The sequence below is a fragment of the Archocentrus centrarchus genome, chromosome 8 (assembly GCF_007364275.1).
Source record: "Archocentrus centrarchus isolate MPI-CPG fArcCen1 chromosome 8, fArcCen1, whole genome shotgun sequence".
NCBI classification, from domain to species: domain Eukaryota; kingdom Metazoa; phylum Chordata; class Actinopteri; order Cichliformes; family Cichlidae; genus Archocentrus; species Archocentrus centrarchus.
In genome coordinates this window covers 14,968,929-14,992,645 of record NC_044353.1, presented here as the reverse complement: position 1 = coordinate 14,992,645, position 23,717 = coordinate 14,968,929, and the positions used below count along the sequence as shown (strand labels likewise).

General features: G+C 38.6%; 2 protein-coding genes across 4 annotated transcripts in view; both read right to left on the bottom strand.

Moving 5' to 3' along the window:
* LOC115783986 (serine/threonine-protein kinase pim-1-like) overlaps positions 1 to 23,717 on the bottom strand; it is a 1,015,907-nt gene that overhangs the window by 862,394 nt on the left and 129,796 nt on the right. The gene's annotated exons all lie outside the window — the stretch shown is intronic.
* Positions 1 to 23,717, bottom strand: part of LOC115783992 (Ig heavy chain Mem5-like) — a 194,250-nt gene that overhangs the window by 138,770 nt on the left and 31,763 nt on the right. The gene's annotated exons all lie outside the window — the stretch shown is intronic.

Sequence of the window (23,717 nt, the reverse complement as noted above, 5' to 3'; positions counted from 1 at the left end):
ATTTAAAGGTAAGGACTGCTCAGTGATATCTGATGAACTGGAAATTTAAAGCTTACATGTAATGTCCTCATTTTCAAATCTGCTGAAGTTATGTATTTTTATAATGTAAAATGTCCTACAACACAAACTGAGTTACAATAACTTCATGTTATTCATAGATTGCATGAAAATACTGCAGTTTAGTGCAGGATAAACAGGTTAGTTTGCTGTACTGTTGTGTATTTACAGTAAAGCTCTGTGTTGGACTGGTGCCCAGCTGCTGTGGGAAACTCTCCATTACTCATATGCACATTTATGGCTCCTGTGTGGTTGTGTATTACTGGTTGCTTGGTATTTGTGCAGGTCTGTCAGTGGTTCGTATCACTGTGCGGTGACGTGCACAGTAACGAACAGCTGTGTCCTCAGGCTGCAGATTCTGTCCTGTTATTGTTACTGTTTGAGCAGTGATGCTGATGCTGAACTTGTTCTTCAAAGCATCATTTTTGTCAGTGCTCCCACCACCCCAAATAATGAGAATCCACTCCACTGGTTTTCCTTCACGTTGTCTGATCCAGCCTGTTCCATATTCAGTCACAGAATAACCAGAGACCTGACAGGTGATGGTCAGAGACTGTCCAGGCTGCACAGCCATTGAGTCTGGCTGGATGAGATCAATACAGTACACACCTGTGGAAACAGACATTAAGATTATCTCCATCATTCATCTCAACATTCAGTGTTTCTACAGTTCATTAGTGTAAATCCTCTAAAAGCTCCTCACAGGTTCCAGCAACAGCATCAGAGTGAACATGATTGATGTTGAAGCTGAAGTGCTGTGAGCTCATTTGTCGTCTCACTGAAGCACAGATGCACCACTCCCTTTTGAGCAACAGTTTTATTTGCATATTTTTAAATAGATTATATTTATATCCAATATTATATTTTCTTCTTGACCGCACTACTAATCGAGTTTTTTTTTTTTTTTGTTGCATTTATTGTAGCGTGACCATCTTGCAATGTTTTAAATTAATTTTTAATTAATTTTACAGATATCTTAAATCATTTGTAGTTTATTTTATGTAAACTGGATATTATATGATACAGAACCTTTTGAAGGGTATTTTTCCCATTTTTGTGATGTCATTTTTGTGGGCAGAGACGGAGTAATAAATGTAAGCACTCATATAGTAAGAGCAACACACTCCAGTCCTGCCCTACATTTTCATGTTACACTATAATGTAGAAATATTTTCATAGCTGTATAGAGTTGCTGATTATTTTGTTTACTTGAATAATTTGCAAATAATTATTCTCTTAGTTTTAAGAAAAGAATGATTCTGCAGGTTATAAAAAAAGAGAATTTCATATAAATATGTCCTTAAGAAATGAAAGCATGTAAAGACAGTGAACAATGTTCTTAAATTTATCATTTATTCATGTTATGGATGGGTTTTTCCAGGCGTCTTATGCCTTCATTGTTCATATTCACATGTACAGTATATTTGTTGTGTATTTGTGCAGGTCTGTCAGTGGTTTGTATCACTGTGCCTCTCGTGCACAGTAATAAACAGCTGTGTCCTCAGGCTGCAGATTCTGTCCTGTTATTGTCACTGTTCCAGCAGAAGTGTCTCTGCTGATATTGAACTTGTTTTTTAAAGCATCATTTTTGCTATCGCTCCCACCAGCCCACATGATGAGAATCCACTCCATTTGTTTTCCGTCACGCTGTCTCATCCATGCTGTTGGGTAGCTAGTCAAAGAATAACCAGAGACCCGACAGGTGATGGACAAAGACTGTCCAGGCTGAACAACCATTGAGTCTGGCTGAATGAGATCAATACTGTACACACCTGTGGAAACAAATCAACATTATTGTCATTACTCATTTGATTGTTTGACAATACTATTGAATTTACTTTGTGAAGTTTCTCACAGGATCCCGCTGTTAGCAGCAACATCAGTGGTACAAAGAACATGGTTGATCTTGAAGCTGAACTGAGCTCTTCTGTCCTCTCACTGATGCAGTCGCACTTTACTTCAATTATGAGGAAGTGCTTGATGGTTATTTGAATGAAGGAACTTTGCATTTACACATATGTGTGAAATATGTGTATTTTTGTCTAATTTGAATAAAGGGAGTGTTTTTGTATTTCATTAATTAATTTGGAAGTTCAGTGATAGTCAAGTAGATTCTTTTGACTGACATAAACGTTGGTTGGTTTGAACATGTTAGAATTGTTTAATACTTACATTGTAAAATATATATTTTTATCATGTGATATCACTGCAGTAAAAGCTGCAATTACAGTAAAGTATTACTATAGAATATGTTATGCCTGACACTGTACATGAACACCTAAACTTGTTTTAAAGTTAGTTTCTCATTAATGTAAGGGTAAACGTCTTGTCTTTGTTTATGGTGGTCTAAGAGCTCCTCCACTGGTGATGTCATGCTTTACATGTTTAGACACTGCAGGGTTTTTGTTCAGGTTTGTTGATGGTTTGTGTTACTGTGGCTCTCTGGCGCAGTAATATACACCAGAGTCTTCAGGCTGCAGATTTTGTCCTTTTAAAGTCACTGTGTTGCTGGAAGAGTCTAATTCAACACTGAACTTGTTGTCTAGTGAATCTTTGACATCACTGTCTGTACTGAGCCACTCCAGTCCTTTCCCTGCAGGCTGTCTGATCCAAGCTGTGTAGTCATCATTCACAGAATAAGAGACCTGACAGGTGATGGTCAGCTGTTGACCCGGCTTCACTGACATGGAGGCTGGCTGTGTCAGCTGTTCACACTTCACACCTGTTAAAAAAGAAAATGTTTTGTGATAAATTATCAAGTGACACTACAAAAGAAGGACTGATCACTATTACAAATATAAATGGACTCACATCCAGCTGCCAAGAGCAGTAACAGAGCTACAGAAAACATGGTTTTTGGTGAGCAGGATGTGCTGTAAACACCACTTCATGGCCATGAAGGAATTATAGCTGAGCAACAGAGGAAGTCAGTGAGTTTGCATAGAATCAAATATTTAAAGCATCAGTGATGGGAACTGGAACAAATGTGTATATATATATATATATATATATATATATATATATATATATATATATATATATATATATATATATATATATATATATATATATATATATATGTATATATATATATATATATATATATATATATATATATATATATATATATATATATATATATATAGATAAGATAAGATAAGATAAGATAGTGTTTATTTGTCACATGCACAGTTATACACAGTACAATGCACAGTGAAATGTATTTTGTACCTGCAGCCATATATACACACACATATAAATAAGAAGAATAAAAATTAAAAAAAAGTAATTCACACTATACACTGTACTCTATATACTATACACTATACACACTTTTTAAATTATAATATTTACATTGTGCAATAATGGTCCAGTTAGGGCTCAGAGTTGAGCAGACGGATGGCTTGTGGGTAAAAACTCTTCTTCAACCTTTCAGTCTTAGCCCTCAGGCAGCGGTAACGCCGGCCTGATGGGAGCAGGGAGAAGAGAGAGTGTCCGGGGTGGCTGGGCTGTTTTAGGATCTTCATGGCCCTCAGCCTGCACTGCTTGGTGTAAATGTCCTGCAGGTTGGGGAGGGTGGTTCTGATGGTCCGTTCAGCTGAACGAACCACCCTTTTTAGGGCCATGAAGTCCTGCTTGGTGCAGTTTCCCATCCAGGTGGTGATGCTCCCACGCATGATGCTCTCAATGGTGCAGGTGTAAAAGTTCCTGAGCACCTTGAGTGGGAGCTTGAATGGGAGCTTATATATATATATATATATATATATATATAAATATATAGAGCATAATAGTGAAAGAATAGAAAGAATTATAGTGTTGGTTGTGTCTGTGTTTTCTCTTCAGTATTGTTAACAATGCTGTGCAGGTGTTAGGTGCTGTATTCATTATTCCTCGTAGGGAGGACTAGAGTGTACTTGGATCACAGCTGTTATTTTGGTGAAATAACACAAGGATTTAATTTGTAGTACTTTTTATATGAAAAAGAGGACACACATAATATGAGATATCCTGTACGAACTGTTTGTGTGTAAATCAATTTATTTCAGATTTCAATATCAGAGGTAAAATTCTTGGTGTCAGTGGAAGAAAATACTACCAGTCACAAAGTTTTTATTAAACACTATTAATGGTGGGATTGTTGCAAAGCAACAACAACAAAGTTTTTATTAGAATAAGTATAATAAGTATAATAAGTTGTTATTATTATTATTGGATCTTTTAAAACATTCAGTAAAATTGACCTTTATGAAATAGTGAACACAAAGACATTGATCATGCAGCATACATGCAGTGGGGATGAGGACAGTGCAGGATTTTGTGCACCTATTCAAACACCTTCAGTGATTGTGAGTCTCGAGAGTCAGGCCTTCTTGTCCAAAATCAGTGTCTGACCTCATAAATGCGCTTCTGGAAGGTCAGAAATTGCCTTTGTGGAAACTTTGTGGAAAGCCTTCCCAGCAGAGTTGAAGCTGTTGTAGCTGCAGAGGGTGGGCCCAGTCGACCACATACATATGGTGCTTTGCGGTGCGGTGCGGGTGGCACAGGCTCGAGTCCCGGCCCGTCGCGAATTTGCCCGCGTGTCTTCCCCTGTATTTTTCCCCTATTTCCTGTCTCTGTCCACTGCCCATAGATAACGCCGCAGTGGCCTAAAATGCAAAAAACTAAACAACAAGCGGAAGACAAATAACTATCAAAATGAAACAGAGTGAAGTGTGAAAACTAAACAGGGAGACACAGACACGAATGAACTTAATACAGGGAATTGACACAAGAGGAAGAAACTAAATGTTAAACAACCAGGAACTGAGAGTGAACTGAACAGTACGATACATGAGAAAAAAAATTAATGAAACTCTAACCAGGAATTAAAGGAAAGGAAACCATGAAGCAAATGACACTGCAAACTAAAAATTACCAGAAGACATCAAATTAAAACAAATCAAGAAAATCCATGAACTCAAGATGCTGGTTCAATGACTGAGGACTGTGACAGTGAGGATGAGGAGACTGTATGATTTTGTACAGGCGCTCAAAGTACTTCAGTCACTGTGGATCTCGAGCACAATAATAAACAGCAGAATCTTCAGTCTTCAGACCGTTCATCTGCAGATACAGCTGCTGTCTGCTGTCGTCTCTGGAGATGGTAAAGCGGCCTTGGACTGACTGAGAGTAGTAGGTGCTGCCCCCACCAGTGCTAATATAAGCAATCCACTCCAGCCCTTTTCCAGGAGCCTGTCTGATCCAGGCCATCCAGTGGCTGCTGAATGTGAATCCAGATGTTGTACAGGTCAGTCTGTGGGATTCTCCTGGTCTTTTAACTGCTGGTTCAGATTCTGTCAGAGTCTGACCATCAACACCTGTCAACAGAAATAAAAAGGAACATCAAACAATAAAGTATCATCAAAAATTAAAGAAACATCAGAACATCAGTGAAGAGCATCACCTGCCCAACAGACAGTTAAAAGTATCAGTGCTGTCCAACAGTCCATCTTGTGTAACTATCTGTCCACTATTCTGTACTCTGCTCTGTACTCTAAGCTGTCAGATAAGTAGCAGGTTAGAAGATGAAATATTTGCATTGACTCCGCCTTTAAAGCATGACTGATCTGGTAAATTATTAATAGAGTTTTTTTCCTAAGATTAACTAACCTGAGGTCCCAGAAGCTTTAATGTTAAACCAGATGTTTTCACTTATTTCTTCACAAAAACATGACTTAGAAAACTTGTAGGTAAAATAATGCAAACTGCCTGCTGTATTCATACTTATGCTATTTGCAATTTAGTATGAAATAATTTTTGACTGTTATGTAGTATCATAGTCAAATGACATGTAATTATATAGAAATCAAATGTGGTGCTGTGTAAGTACACATTGTAAACAAAAATGGAAAGGAAGTAGCCCTGCTAAGCCTAGTGTCTGTAGACACAACTAAGACTCATAAAAAAGGAAACTTCATCCACATTGTCTGGGTTTGCTCACAAGGCTGACTTTATATGTTTAAATCTCTTACTGACTAAATTTGAGCATCATTTTCCATGTCTAAAATATATATTTCATGTTTAACTATTTATCATAGTTTGTCTTCTAAGCCTGACATGGTTCAGTGTTTCTCAAACAGACAACAGTTTTTGCAAGACTTTTCAGTCTCCTGTGTTACTATGACTCTTTTGGACAGTAATAAACTGCAGTCTTCTTGTTTGAAATGAGAGACTAAATGAGCATGCTCAGTACCATGGTCATGGTCAGACATTGCTGACACCTCAGGTGGAATGAATGCGGGATATTTATGCTGTGTACAATAGGCTGAGATGCACTGAGGTGTTTTGTTGCTGCACCATCAATCAAGATATTCTGTGTTAATTTTGAGTGTGCTCATCTTTCAACACGTGTAGATTTGTTCTTAAAAGAGAGTAAAAATGCATGGACACCACCATATACTGTATGAGTTACACACTGCAGAAGGATGCCCCTTTATTGCTGTAATTTTCTTTATTTTTCTAGATGTTTTCAGGCACCAGAATGAACAGCACTTCCTGCAGCTTCTACTTGTTTATCATACAGACTAGTTGACGTGCTTGACATAAACAGTGTGAAAAAAAGTTTGATCATTCTCCTTATTGTGAAGTAGATGAATGAGACTTGTCACTGCATGCCCTCTAGTGTTCAACATTATGTTTCATTACAAATTCTCCTCCAAATTTACGTAATGAAATTTGCATATGTAATATTTCTGCTAGAAAACAATTATTTCAGCGATCTTTTGTGAACCTTGCCTGTTGTCACTGTTGAGTGTACTGTAGATGTTATCGTTAGAGGAATTTTTTATTTTTAATTTTGTTTATATTTTAGTGCTTATTTTTGTTGGCAGCGATGCACTGATCCATGATTAAATACAACTCAAGAACTATTGATAATTTTAACTACTGCAGGATATTTTCAGCTTTTTTATTTATTTATTTTTTATTTTTTCAAACTCCAGCCAATGTGGTTGACAAGCATAATAATAACCTGCAGAATCTTCAGTCTTCAACTTAAATTCAATATCCTAATATGGTAACAGCACTGCATCTTTTTTACTTTATATAGACTTATTTAAATAATGCCATTCATTTATCATAAGTTCTAGGTCTTCATAACATAATCAGAACTCTACCTCTATTTAGTGTGTATTTGGTTTAATGTCAAGAGTTCATGTCTGTTGATGGTTTGAATTACTAAATAGCAGATTAGTGTTAGTCAGATACAATATATTCCTAATAGGTTCTGTTTTAGGGAAGAAGTGAGCATGCATGTGCTAACTGACAACATTATTCAAGCTTACATTTACATCATTTATGTCCTGAGTATTTGTGCGGCTCTGTTGGCAGTTTGAAACACTGTGTAGTAACGCACGCAGTAATAAACAGCTGTGTCCTCAGGCTGCAGATTCTGTCCTGTTATTGTCACTGTTCTAGCAGAAGTGTCTCTGCTGTAGCCGAACTTGTTCGTTAAAGCATCATTTTGCTGAAGAGTGCCTCCACCCCACTGATGAGAAATCCAATCCATTGCTTTTCCTTCACGCTGTCTGATCCAACCTGTTGCATAGTTGTTATCAGTCAAAGAATAACCAGAGACCTGACAGGTGATGGTCAGAGACTGTCCAGGCTGCAAAACCCTTGAGTCTGGTTGGATGAGATCAATACAGTAGACACCTGCAGAAATATAAATCATAATGTTCTCCATCATTCATCTGATTACTTTGCTTGTCTAATGTTTTTATTACAGTGAATCCTCTAAAAGCTTCTTACAGGATCCAGCAGCCAGCAGCAGTATCAGAGTGAACATGATTGATGTTGAAGCTGAAATGATCTGGAGCTTGTCCGTCCTCTTACTGACACATGTACCACACCCTTTTAAGTAACTATTATTTGCATATTCTTATTATCTTTTCTTATGTTCTTATTTGCATATTTTTGAATATGTTTAATCAGCTACAGCTACTAACAGCTTTTCCTCTGGACCAGAAACATAGAAAATGTTTTCCTCCAGTGACTAAGGTTGGATGTATTGCATTGTTGCTATTTTAATTATTGATTTAGTAAATACAGTATGCTACAACTGTTTTACATTGTTTGATACCAAACATTTTAAATAATTTTTATTTGAAGTATGCATTTTTACCAGTGTGCATTAAGTCATGCCAAACTGTCCCAATGTTACATAAAACATTTTATTGAAAATTAAATAGTTTTTGACAATTGTTTTTGCTGTAATACTGTACACACCTGTGGAAACAAAAATCCACATTATCTCCATTATTCACCTGAATATTTGGTGTTTCTAAATAATGTGTGGTTTTAGTTCTTGTTTTTGTTTATATATTTTCTTGTTTTGTTCTTATTCTTTAGGGTTTTAACCAGGACCTGAGTTCAAATCCATGAATACATTTGTGGAATGACTGTGTGGTTCCTGTTTTTAATGTAATGAATTTAATCCTGCTTGGATAAATTTCAGTGATTATTTTTATATGAAATGGGTCTCATATTTTTTGTATGATTCTGTTCTCTAACTCTTCTATTGATTATAATCAATCTCCCAATCAACGCTTGATTATACAGAACAAGTAGAGCTTCTATCTTGGTATCTTGGTCTATCTTGGTTGCAGCTGGTAGTGTTTGTCAGAGGTATGTGGTGACGAGATCGTCTAACATGCAAAAATACAGTTTTATTTAGTCAAAATGTGTTATCTGTGGCATTTTTCATAGATTATACTACAGAAATTGAACAAGTTATGGGTTTTTGTGACAAGCTGGACTAACAAAGTGCCTAAAAATGTAAAATTGAAATGTTAAGATTGTTAACTTCCTGGACTTAAAATGAGTGAACAAACAGCCAATGCTTTGGACAATGTTGAAATACCTTCAGAAAGCCTGGATATATCCATTGCTATTTATTTCTTGCTTTCTGTGTGGAATTTGCATGTTTTCCTCGTCTCTCCCTTTCTGCCTTTCATCTTTTCTGTTTGTGTAATGCAAAAAGGTATGACGTCTTGCCATATTGCACTGTGTTGTACCCTAAATACTTAACTGGGCTTTCATGATGCCTGAGATCACTGAGACGTTTGTGTAGCTGCTCCTCTCCTCTTTATGTCACTGTGTGAGCACAGAACTAAACAGTGAAACAATTTTGTCTTTTGATCTTCGAGTGGTGATAGCAGCAAAGGTTAAGAGAAATCATGTTTCCTGGCAAGAGGCCAGACTAGAGGAGGTCAGACATAACCAGAATCAGAATCAGAATCAGAAGGTTTTTATTGCCATATGGGTGAACAGGTTCACAGCATTAGGAAATTGCTGCGGTACTTCGTGCTTACAGAAAAAAAACAAATAAGTATAAAAACTATAAGACAATATACAAGTATACAATTGCAAATATACAGAGATATTAGAGCTATAACTATAGCACAATATTACAAAATTACAAAATATACAGTGCAGAGACTAATTAAAAGATAAAAGAATGTAGACTATATTCCACTAATATGTACATCAGTGCAATCAGACAGGTGCATAGACATAGGGTCATCAGCGTTTGTGGAGGGTGGTGGTAACAGTCTTAGGGTAATTGTTCATGAGTCCAACAGCAGAGGGGAAGAAACTGTTCTTATGGCGGGAGGTTCTGGTCCGTATGGACCGTAGCCTCCTGCCTGAGGGGAGAGGGTCAAAAAGTCTGTGCCCAGGGTGAGAGTGGTCGGCTGTGATCCGACCTGCACGCCCCAGTGTCCTGGAGGTGTACAGGTCCTGGAGAGATGGGAGGTTACAGCCAATCACCTTCTCAGCAGAGTGCACAACGCGCTGTAGTCTCTGTTTGTCCCTAGTGGTGGCTCCAGCGTACCACACAGTGATGGAGGAGGTGAGGATGGACTCAATGATGGCAGTATAGAACTGCACCATGGTCCTTGCTGGCAAGTTGAATTTCTTCAACTGCCGCAGGAAGTACATCCTCTGCTGGGCCTTTTTGACAACAGAGGTGATGGTGGGCTCCCACTTGAGGTCCTGGGTGATGGTAGTTCCCAGGAAGCGAAAAGAGTCCACTGTGGTGATGGGGGTGTCAGTCAGGATGATGGAGGGTAGAGGGGCTGTGTGCTTCCTAAAGTCCACTATAATCTCCACTGTCTTCTGGGCGTTCAGTACCAGGTTATTGTGGCTGCACCAGGACACCAGACGTTTGACCTCCATCCTGTAGGCCGACTCGTCCCCGTCCCACGTCGTGCATATTGAGAATAACCTCAAGCAGAAAAATAAAACTGAGAAAAAAAAGCCCCACGTGGTATGAATGAAGCTCCTACCAGAGAAAGAGGTTGTCCAAACACCATTTTTCTTTTCAAGTCAAAACAGAATGAAGCTAAGGTGCATAGCAGGTGTATGTTCATGAGACACTTGGATTAGAAATCTATTCAAATCATCAGTGTAACCTGCACTGTGTTTGTGCAGGTTCCACTTAAACGTTCTCCTATAAGTGGGGCCTAATAGTGGGTGAACGACCACCTCCAAGGCGGACAACCCCAACAAGGTTTTAAGTACCTGTAACTCTCCACCTTTTGGTTTGGGGACTGAAGAAGCCTCTTGAATGAGAAAGGAAACATCTTCATAATAAATAAATAAAAATGGAAGAAGTCCAGTTGCCATTTTTTTTCAAGCTCTTGGGACAATATTCGGTAACGTGTCTTCCTGTAGGAATTTGTAGAGTACATCACTACATCTATTAAACTAAGTTATTTGTCACCTTTTGAGTTTAATAATAATAATTTATTAATTATTTTTCAACTTTTACACCATGGAAGCTGAAGAGCTGGGTTGTATAGCACGTTTAAGTATTCAGATTTTGTTTTAAGTTACAGCCATTAACAGAATATTGGAACATCACAAGGAAATGAACTATTCCAGAAATGAAACAGGAATAACTTGTGCAAAGGTACTGATTTAGTATTAATGAGGATGTCCTATCTAATCTTAAGTAATCAGTATGAAACTGCTCCAAATCACATTTAGAAAGATTAAAGCAAACAGATGAAAACTGGCCGGTTTAGTGATTATAAAGAAAAAAGTAAATTCACGTGTCTTGTCTGTGATCCAGAAATAATTGTGAGTATGTCAGTATAAGAACATGTCAACACCTAAAATTCATCTGGAACACTGATAAGAGGTCTTGTCAGAGGAGAGGATGTACAGGTGAATCTTTTGTGAATTTTTACTTTCAGTGTATAAAAGATGCTCCACACAAACCTGTAACATATAAAGTATGGTGGGAGGTCAAGGTTCAAATCACGAGTCCTTTGTGTAACTTGTTTCAGTTGTTTGTGGTGATCGGCTGTGTGATCAAATTTTCGGCACTGAATATTTTTTATTTATTTGTGTGTGTGTGTGTGTGTGTGTGTGTGTCTTTGTGATAAAAAAGATATGTCTTCTTCTCACATGTAATACAGAAAAGCAGTCTTAAATACACAACTTGGCTGCCCGGGGTCACTGAGGTTTTTGTGCAGCTGCTCCTCTGGCTTCAGTTACTGTGCTTTGTCGGGCACAGAAGTAAACAGCAGAATCTTCTGCAGTCAGGCTGCTGATCTCGAGGTACTGAGTGCTGCTGGGAACATCTTCAGTCATGAGGAAGCGACTCTGAAAGGAGCTGCCATAGTCAACAGAGCTGCGACCTGAATTCATTGTACCAATCCACTCCAGAGCTTTCCCAGGCCTCTGTCGTATCCAGCTAAAATACCCGCTTGTCATGGTGTAACCAGATATGACACATGACATTTTCACTGTCTCTCCAGGTCTTTTCAGCACAGAGGAAGACTGATCCAGTTGGACATCACTCCAAACTCCTGTAAGTAAATAAATCACCATCATGGTCATTAAAAAAAAAAAAAAAAACACCCCTCGAATAAACAAAAACAACAAAAAGCCGACAAAATAAAGAGTTTTTCTTTCTTACCTTGTATAGTGACAGCAAAAAATAAACTCCAAACAACTGTGTTTTCCATTCTTTCATAAATACTGGAGTTCAGTCCTCTGAGATTCACGTTTAACAATCTAAAAAAATGTCCCAATGTTCTGCCATGAACTGTATGAGAATGACTGAGGATATGTTTATAAGAGCAAGAATTTGCATAAACCTCCCTCTATTGGTTAGACAAGCGTAACTTCTGTAACAGCAGAGAACAAAATATATCATTGTTGTTATCCTTGCTTTTTTCTTCTTCTTCCTTATTATTATTAGTTTTATTATTATTAGTAGTAGCAGTAGTAGTAGTAGCATTATTATTTTTTGTTGTTTATATTTATTTATGTCCTTTTTTTAATTATATATATTTTTTTTGCATTTATTAAATCATCACCACTGTCTTTATTGTCAGTGCGATTCTGTCACACGAGCTACTTACAGTTTGTTAATTTAATTTCTCAGTGTTAATCAAATGCAATACTGAACAAGTCCTCTATCCGGAAGCAAGTGATCACCTACTCTGATGCTGTTTTTCTTTATATTGTCTGCTTGTATCCTGATGAGCAGGTCTTGCTGGAGTTCATCACTGACACTGAACAACTGTGACCTGAGACTTGTCGCGGCCATCATTAATTTAGTAATGATTCAAAAATAAGTCAAAAATAAAACACAATGAAAGCTGTGCCCTAGACCAGAGGTCCCCAACCCCCGGGCCGTGGACCGGTACCGGGCCGTGGGACATTTGGTACCGGGCCGCACATAAAGAATAAATAACTTAAATTATTTCCGTTTTACTTATTATCTGCGCCTAAACTATATTTTATTTTGAAAAATGGGCGGATTCGCTCCGTTACTTCCCTCCATGACTTCCTCTTGACGTGTCAAGACGTTTCTGCTCACATGATACGTCACCGCTAAAATTAAACCCAGAAGCTTCAGGCCTGTCTAACGAAATCGGTTGGTTGACCTACATAACGCTTCTTTAAATTTTTGAGTGCTCAACAAGAGTAGAAAAGCGCTATGTAAGAACTAGTCCATTTACCATTTTTATTTATCAACACCGGGGATAGCAGTGAGGTAGACCCAGCCATCAAACTGACTCTCCAGCGCTTGACACCGCGGCTCTGCAGCCACGCTCCATGTGAAATCGGCCGAACCCAGTCAAACCAGAAGCCAGCAAAAATGAGTATCAGAGAAACAAGCTCAGGGGGCTTACACTGATTCAGTGTTATGGTGAGTTGTATTTTTCATGCGCTTTATACAGTAAAAATCACCTAAGTCGAAGTCGCACAAATCGGGTTTTCGCTCTAGTTGGATGGCATCTGCAGGTCCTGATTTTTTCTAACATTAATTCCAATAAAATCATCACATAAATCCGTCGGATATTCACCTACCTCGGATGAAAAATCTGGTCCCATTGTAATAAATTTCCAGTTAAATGTGATCGCATAAACTGGATGAGTTTAGCGCTAAAACCCTCCTCAGCTCCTGTCCGCCCACTTCCATGCATCGGCTCGTTCATGCACAACTACACACACACTAACAACGCCTGGAAATTGTTTTAGTGTTTATATCAGTTCATTTCACCGGGGACAATCGTGGCAAGTGTAAGCTACAAACTTGCACTTACGAGTAAAATTTCAGATTATAAAATTTGCAGAAGCAAATTCATAGATGAAGCAGAAGCCATTGCAGCGAAATTCGATAATAGACCCCAAACTGGGCCATTTGAATCCGACTGAGGTGATTTCTACTGTATTTGTTTTTGCGGTGTATCTTATTTTGAAGGCATGTTTTACCATGGCTCTAACAGCTGACCAGGGAGCGCTGTGGGCAGAGAGCCTGTTATTCATGTTGAGGCGGGATGTTACGAGAACGCTGCTGATAGAGTTGCATACGAATACAAAGTGGATTCACGTTTTTTATTATTATACATAGAAAATATCACACTTGGTTATGGTCGTATCATTTATTTTGACGTATTTATTCGCCACACCTTAAAAGCCGGTCCGTGGAAATATTTTCTAACACTAAACCGGTCCGCGGCTCAAAAAAGGTTGGGGACCACTGCCCTAGACAATTCCATGTTGGGGTCCCACGTCTTCTATTCTGTCTTTAGTTTCCTCTTTTCTTTGGGAATTTTGTGTTATTTTTTTATTTATTCATTTAATTTTTACAGTCATTGCTTTTTATTCACAATGTTGTGAAAGCAAAATATTGCAATACATTCTTGTTCCTGCTTGTTTCTCCTGTAAAAACAAAAATTAAATACATAAGATAAAATAGTCTCTTACTTAGTGTTTCCAGTGTGTCTGTTAGTGTGAATCTACTGAAAGCTTCTCACAGGATCCAGCAGCCCTGTGAGGTCCTGCAACATGAGTGATACTGAAGCTGAAATGATGTGAAGCCGCAGTCACTGCTGATGTAGTCGTTTCCTAGAGGGACCAACTTGGCATTGACTGCCCTCTAGTGTTTTGATCAGAACTGCCACATTTGCACTTATTCTAAATTTTATGCATATTTTCCTCTAAAAAAAAAAAGTATGCGTTTCTTATTAAAATTTTTGGTAAATGACAATAATTTTAGCAATCAAATGTTGCAAAAATCCACTTTTTAATCTATTAAATACTGCAGTTTTTCATTTCTGTGAGCTCCCATATACTCTGTAGGTGTTTCTGTGTCTGTGCTTTTCCATAAACTCTATGGGGTTGGCAAATGGTGTGTTCATAAAAGAGGAAACTTTCATAAACCTGTATCTATAGCATTAGAAGATTATAGCCATAAGAAGAGGCAGCAGAGGAACATGTAAATATACCAAAATCGTCATCTTCTCAACTGTTGGAGACAGAAGTATTTTTAGTTGAACTTTCAAAACAAAAATATTTATCATTCTGGGGTTATTTTCTCCCCACTGTCTTTGAAATAAACTACAAAAAAACTGCAAAGGAAGTAAAGCAATTTTGTTCTAAAAAATCGAGTCTATCACCCATGATTGTGAGTGTATTTGTATCTGTGATTGTTTCTTGCTGAGTATTTGTATGAGTCTGATGTTGGTTTGTATCACTGTGTCTCTAACACGCACACAGTAATAAACAGCTGTGTCCTCAGGCTGCAGATTCTGTCCTGTTATTGTCACTGTTCTAGCAGACATGTCTCTGCTGTAACTGAACTTGTTCTTTAGAGCAGTGGTCCCCAACCTTTTTTGAGCCGCGGACCGGTTTAGTGTTAGAAAATATTTCCACGGACCGGCTTTTAAGGTGTGGCGAATAAATACGTCAAAATAAATGATACGACCATAACCAAGTGTGATATTTTTTACGTATAATAATAAAAAACGTGAATCCACTTTGTATTCGTATGCAACTCTATCAGCAGCGTTCTCGTAACATCCCGCCTCAACATGAATAACAGGCTCTCTGCCCACAGCGCTCCCTGGTCAGCTGTTAGAGCCATGGTAAAACATGCCTTCAAAATAAGATACACCGCAAAAACAAATACAGTAGAAATCACCTCAGTCGGATTCAAATGGCCCAGTTTGGGGTCTATTATCGAATTTCGCTGCAATGGCTTCTGCTTCATCTATGAATTTGCTTCTGCAAATTTTATAATCTGAAATTTTACTCGTAAGTGCAAGTTTGTAGCTTACACTTGCCACGATTGTCCCCGGTGAAATGAACTGATATAAACACTAAAACAATTTCCAGGCGTTGTTAGTGTGTGTGTAGTTGTGCATGAACGAGCCGATGCATGGAAGTGGGCGGACAGGAGCTGAGGAGGGTTTTAGCGCTAAACTCATCCAGTTTATGCGATCACATTTAACTGGAAATTTATTACAATGGGACCAGATTTTTCATCCGAGGTAGGTGAATATCCGACGGATTTATGTGATGATTTTATTGGAATTAATGTTAGGAAAAATCAGGACCTGCAGATGCCATCCAACTAGAGCGAAAACCCGATTTGTGCGACTTCGACTTAGGTGATGTTTACTGTATAAAGCGCATGAAAAATACAACTCACCATAACACTGAATCAGTGTAAGCCCCCTGAGCTTGTTTCTCTGATACTCATTTTTGCTGGCTTCTGGTTTGACTGGGTTCGGCCGATTTCACATGGAGCGTGGCTGCAGAGCCGCGGTGTCAAGCGCTGGAGAGTCAGTTTGATGGCTGGGTCTACCTCACTGCTATCCCCGGTGTTGATAAATAAAAATGGTAAATGGACTAGTTCTTACATAGCGCTTTTCTACTCTTGTTGAGCACTCAAAAATTTAAAGAAGCGTTATGTAGGTCAACCAACCGATTTCGTTAGACAGGCCTGAAGCTTCTGGGTTTAATTTTAGCGGTGACGTATCATGTGAGCAGAAACGTCTTGACACGTCAAGAGGAAGTCATGGAGGGAAGTAACGGAGCGAATCCGCCCATTTTTCAAAATAAAATATAGTTTAGGCGCAGATAATAAGTAAAACGGAAATAATTTAAGTTATTTATTCTTTATGTGCGGCCCGGTACCAAATGTCCCACGGCCCGGTACCGGTCCACGGCCCGGGGGTTGGGGACCTCTGCTTTAGAGCATTATTTTGAGAAAAGCTGCCATAACTTGCTCCCCACTGATGAAAAATCCAATCTATTGCTTTTCCTTCACGCTGTCTGACCCAACCTGTTGCATAGCTGTTATCAGTCATAGAATAACCAGAGACCTGACAGGTGATGTTCAAAGACTGTCCAGGCTGCACAACCGTTGAGTCTGGCTGAATGAGATCAATACTGTACACACACACACATGTGGAAAAGACATCCACATTATCTCCACCATTCATCTGTATATTAAGTGTTTCTAATGTATTTGTATATGTTCCTGTGTATGTATTTATAGAGTGAATGAATAAAAGCTCCTCACAGGATCCAGCAGATGCCAGCAGAAGTATCACAGCAAACATGATTGATGTTTGAAATGATGTGAGCTCATCCGTCCTCTGACTGACACACAGACACACCACTCCCTTTTTAGAAGCTTTTATTTGCATGTTCTTGAATACATTATATTTAAGTACACCTTGGATTTTGTTATTGGTCAGACTGCAGAGGAAATGTTTCCTTTTTAATTAGAGAGCTTGTGTGCACTGATCGTCGGGCCTTTTCATTTATCAAAGAAATATATCTGAAGCTTGCTGATATAAAATGTCATTATGGTTACATTTATTCTATTGCTTTGCCAATGTTCATTGGCATGCATGGTTAAAAAAGCAATTTTTGTAGTTCTTTTCTTGGTTTCTTATTGATGAGCAGTGTATCTAAGCCAGTGTAACAGATTCTCCTGCTCAGTCGAATACCTGACAGAGACAGTGACCTAACAGACACTGGAAGTGCAGGTTCTCTTACTCTACTGATCACTGCTTCATTTCCCTGATGCAAAAGCTAATTTAAAACGTGCTTAATATTTTATCTAATAGCATCAGGTGCAATCAAGATGACATATACAGGAAAAAAATACAAAAAAATACAGTCTATACCAGCTGTATGATTATATAGATTTATATTTATAATTTATATTTATTTATTTTGTTGTCAAAATGGTTATTTGAGTTCTAATAGCAGGGACGGTAGTTATTATAAAATATATACATTAAAATGAGTGTTGTAATAAATTCATCACAGAATAATTCAGAAATATGTCTTATAGTGGTGATAAATGCAGGAAGTAGGTCAAATTTTATTTGAAACTAGATGCTGGAGCCTCGAGGGGAAGTCAACTTAGGAAACAGGTGTGACTCTGCAAAAATGTTAAATGTCATAGTTGAAACCACAGCTGAACAGTTGAAAGGGGTTATAAAAAGAGCCATCCTTTTTTTTTTTTTTTTTTTTTTCATCACTGAGACTTTTGTGCAGCTGCTCCTCTCCTCCTTATGCCACTGTGTGCTTGAGCACAGAAGTAAACAGTCAGGCTCTTGATCTCGAGGTATTGAGTGCTGCTGGAAACATCTTCAGTCATGACGAAATTACTCTGAAAAGCGGTTCCATAGACAGCAGAATTGGAACCTGAATTCATCAAACCAATCCACACCAGAGCTTTATCAGGCCTCTGTCGTATCCAGCTAAAAAACCCGTCTGTCATGGTGTAACCAGATATGATACATGATGTCTTTATTGTCTCTCCAGGTCTTTTCAGCTCAGAGGAAGACTGGTCCAGTTTGTTTTCACTCCAAACCCCTGTAAACAAATAGATCATCATCATTAGCAAACCCTGCAGACCTGGGCAATGAGAATACTACCTGGGAAGCCCATCTGAGAAACATTTTATCAATGATCTATGAGTGGAGATCCATTCCACTATTTTCCCTTCCTGCTGTCTGATCCAACCTGTTGCATAGCTGCTATACTGTAAGTCAAAGAATAACCAGAGACTCGACCGGTGATGGTCAGAGACTGTCTTGGCTGCACAACCACTGAGTCTGGCTGGATAAGATCAATACAGTTCATACCTCTGGAAACAAAAATTATCACCCAAACTATTTTAATTATTCAGCATTTCTGTTGTGTTTAGTAGTTTGAATAGACCAAAACTTCTCACAGGATGCTGCAGCCAGCAGCAGTGTGAGAGTTACAGAGAACATGGTTGCTGAAAGCTGAACTGATGAGAGCTCCTCTGTCTTCTCACTGATGCTGTCACACACTTGACAACTATGAGGAACTTCTTGGTGGTCATTTGAACAAAGGAACTGTGCATTTGAACAAAATTAAATTGAAGTTTCAGTCACTGATGACAGACTGGACATAGCGCAAGCACATTTTCTGTGTTCTTTTTCATGTGCTGCATTCCTCACATTTAAAAAGATGGATTTCTGTTTATTTATTTTTTATGTGCATGCTATTTTTTTTCTTCACTCTTCAGACTGTTTATCTGCTTTTGGTTATTGTCCCTGGAAATAGTAAACTGGCCTTGGTCTGACTCAATAATAGATGTAAGCACTGTTATGCTCAGAACCCAGGCCATATGGGAGCTGCTCAATGTGAATCCAGAGGCTGTGCGGGTCAGTCTGTGAGATTTTGATTTGATCAGTGTCCACTTTAAAACAAGAAAATCATCACCAGGAAGAAATTATGTGCAACGAGTGGTGTGCCTGTACTGCAAAGCAACACAACTTTATTCAGATGCCTGAAAGACAAGTATGATGAATGGATGAAGGTCAAGAAAGACAATGCAGTGCTTGGTAATGCAAATCATCAATTCAGATCAGATCATCAAATCACAACAAACAGTCGCCTCAAGGCACTTTATATTGTAAAGTCAAAACGACCCCCTATGAGCAAGCATTTGGCAACAGTGGGAAGAAAAACTCCCTTTTAACAGGAAGAAACTTCCAGCAGAACCAGGCTCAGACGGGTGGGGCTGAGGGGAGGGAGACAGAACAAAAGACATGCTGTGGAAGAGAGACAGAGATTAATAATAACTAACAATTAAATCCAGAGCGGGGTATAAACAGAGCAAAAGAGGTGAATGAAAAGAAACACTTAGTACATGATAGAAAACCCCAAGCAGCCTAGACCTATTGCAGCATAACTAAGGGATGGTTCAGGGTCACCTGATCCAGCCCTAACTATAAGCTTTATCGTAAAGGAAAGTTTTAAGCCTAATCTTAAAAATAGAGAAGGTGTCTGTCTCCTGAATACAAACTGGGAGCTGGTTCCACAGAAGAGGGGCCTGAAATTATTGTAAATTAAATTTGAAATTATTATTGGGTCTTTACCTATAATACAAAGCGCCTTGAGGCCACTGCTTGTGATTTGGCGCTATATAAATAAAATTGAATTGAATTGAATTGAATTGAATTGAATTGAATTGAACTGAATTGAATTGAATTGAACTGAAAGCTGAAGGCTCTGTCTCCCATTCTACACAAGTAAGCCAGCAGTCTGAGAGCGAAGTGCTCTATAAGGGTGATATGGTACTATAAGGCCTTTAAGATAAGATGGGACTTAATTATTCAAGACCTTGTATGTGAGGAGAATAATTTTAAATATTATTCTAGATTTAACAGGGAGCCAATGAAGAGAAGCCAATATGGGAGAAATCTGCTCTCTCTTTCTAGTCCCTGTCAGTACTCTAGCTGCAGCATTTTGAATCAGCTGAAGGCTTTTCAGGAAGCTTTTAGGACAGCCTGATAATAATGAATAACAATAGTTCAGTCTAGAAATAATAAATGCATGAATTTGCTTTTTAGCATCACTGTGATATATACTTACTTTACTTTATTACATTTAGCAGATGCCTTTATCCAAAGCGACTTACAATGATGACACAATAATACAAAAAGCCAAAACAAAAATAAAACATTAAAACAGTTAAACATTAAAAAACAATGGCACATTAAAAATGTATGTCTATACACATCAGAGTTAATTGTCTTAGTGCAGGTGTTCTCTAAAAAGCTCAGATTTTAGGAGTTTTTTAAAAATGGCGAGGGACTCTGCTGCTCTGGTGGAGGTGGGCAGCTTGTTCCACCATCTGGGAACTATGGAGCAGAACAGTCTGCATTGCTTTGGGTGGATGTTGGGTAAAGCAAGGCGACATTCAGTGGAGGAGCGCAGAGGCCGAGATGGAACATAGGCCTTTAGGAGCGAGTGCAAGTAGTAAGGCGCCTGTTCTGTCATTACCTTATAGGCAATCGTGCAGGCTTTATATTTGATCCGAGCAGCAACCGGAAGCCAATGAAGCTCAATGAGCAGTGGGGTGACATGTGCCCGTTTTGGAAGGTTGAAGACCAGACGTGCTGCTGCGTTCTGGATCATCTGTAATGGCTTAATAGCACAGGCTGGAAGGCCTGTTAGCACTGCATTACAATAATCAAGGCGCGAGATGACCACAGCCTGCACCAAGAGCTGAGCAGCATGTTGCGTTAGAAATGGTCTAATTTGTCTGATGTTACAGTATATAGAGCAAGGCGACAGGATCGAGCAACAGAGGCCACTTGGTGTGTAAATGATAACTGGTCGTCAAACGTGACTCCCAGATTCCTGGCAACCTTCGCCGGAGAAAGTGAGAAAGAATCGATTGTTAAGGTGAAATTGTGTTAAACTGACTGTTTTGCAGGAAACACCAGTAGTTCAGTCTTAGAAAGATTAAGTTGAAGATGGTGTGACTTCATCCATGAGGACATATCTGAGAGACAATGAGATATCCGTGCTGAGATCGTAGAGTCATCCGGCGGGAACGATAAGTAGAGCTGAGTATCATCAGGAAAGCAATGGTAGGAGAACCCATGAGAGGAAATAACTGGGCCCAAAGAGGTAGTATAGATGGAAAAGAGGAGGGGTCCCAGTACTGGTCCCAGTAAGAAGCGCTCTCATTTATTATCTTAACAGATTAGTTTCCTCTTTGTAACCACCTTGGCCAAAATATGTGATATACAAAACTTTAAATAATTCGTTTAGCACCTTAGTAATGAAAAACGTGATGACTGAGACGGAAACTCCTGCCATGTCTGTTTTAAGAAAACAGGCTCCACTGACACTTTAGATCAGGATCTCTGAGAAATAACTTGGTTTGATGAAATGTACATAGTTTGACAAGCTGTGTTGCTAATAAACAACCTTACTTTTTCAATACCTCTGTAGATAATGGCAGTTCACCACCTCACACTGTGCCTTTTATTTCAGCTATGATTCTTTTTTAATGTAAATATATTTAAAATACTTTTTTTTTAATTTATGTTTCTGAACTGATTAAAATCTGTGTTTGTGCAGCAAGAGGCAGAGTAGTATCGTTTTAAACCTGGTCCAGTTGGTCTTGTTAAAGACTAAATTAAGTTTTATTTATTTAAAATTTTATCTTGATTGAATATATGTGGTTCAGCAGGAAGACATTTATTTGTCAACTAACAGTTTGAAACAAAGTTAGTCAAAGATTTACACAACAAACCTTCTGTCTCATACTATCACTCAGTCATATTCACATATTCAGTAAATATATTGTAGTGTGTTGCTGGTTGCTGAGTATTTGTGCAGGTCTGTCAGTGGTTTGTATCACTGTGTGGTAACGTGCACAGTAATAAACAGCTGTGTCCTCAGGCTGCAGATTCTGTCCTGTTATTGTCACTGTTCCAGCAGAAGTGTCACTGCTGACACTGAACTTGTTTTTTAAAGCATCATTTGTGCTATTGCTCCCATCAGACCATATGCAAAAAATCCAGCCCATTGCTTTTCCTGCATGTTGCCTGTTCCAGCATGTTCCATAGCTGCTATCAGTCAAAGAATAACCAGAGACCCGACAGGTGATGGTCATAGACTGTCCAGGATGCACAACCAATGAGTCTGGCTGGATGAGATCAATACTGTACACACCTGTGGAAACAGACATTAACATTATTTCCATCATTCATCTGAATATTTAGTGTTATTAGAGTGAATCTAATGAAAGCTCCTCACAGGATCCAGCAGCCAGCAGCAGTATCAAAGATACAGAGAACATGGTTGTTACTGAAGCTGAACTGATGTCCTCTCACTGTTGCAGCCACACAGCTTACAGTTATGAGGAAGTGCTTTGTGTTCATTTGAATAAAGGGACTGTGCATTTGCACAAAGGTTCAGTGACCAATGGCAGATTTGAGATGTGAATTTTGCCTATTTCTTTTTGATTTTTTTTCTTTTCTTCAGTTTTCAGACTGTTCATGCGGAGATGCAGCTGCTGTTTTTTTGTGCCTGGAAATGGTAAACTGACCCTGGTCAGTTTAAATTAAGCACAACTCACATCAGTGAAACTTCTCACCTGCCTGGAAACTTTTATCTGATGGAGACTCTTTGAAAGAAAACACAAGTTTCACAGGTATTCCAACTCCTCCAATATCAATATGAGCCATTGCCAGAAGGTTTGCTGTCTCCCAGCCCCCTGGAATCTGTATGGATGAGATTCCAGGAGGAAGGCAGTTACTCTAGGAGAGCTGGACGGGGCTGTAAAAGGTCCTTAACCCATCAACAGGACCGGTATCTGCTCCTTTTTCCAAGGAGGAACAGGATAAGCACTGCCAGAGGCCTACAAAATGACCTCCAGGAGGCCACTGCTGTGAGTGTCTCTGAATAAACAATCAAAAACAGACCTAACTGAATGAGATATTGAAAACTAGATCATTTAGGCGAAAATGAAACTTTCATTAAAAATGACATAGGCCATTATTATAACAAGGGAACAACTTGTGTCCTGTGCTTTTCACAGATGAGAGCATGTTCACTCTGAGCACTTTAACTATGTATGGGAATGTCTGGTGAGGCCTGAAATGAGCCCCAAATGTGTGAACAACTGCTTGTTATAATTTTATAAGTTATCATTTTAATTGACAACCGTGTTTTATTAACTGTGGATAACTTTATTTTCTTTCTTTACTTTTAATCAGATCAATTACACGATGACAACAGAAGGGACAAGAATGGAAAGAATAGCCGAAATCAATATAAAGAAGGTGCGATTTAGTCTCAGAGAAGTAGCATTGGTATTACGATTGAACAGGATGGACTGTTGGACAGCACTGTTACTTGTAACAGCCTGTTGGGCAGGTGAAACTATTCAATGATGTTTGTATGTTTCTTTAATTTATGATCACGTTTTATGTTTATATTTTAATATGTGCATATTTATTTCTGTTGACAGGTGTTGATGGTCAAACTCTGACAGACTCTGAACCAGCAGTTAAAAGACC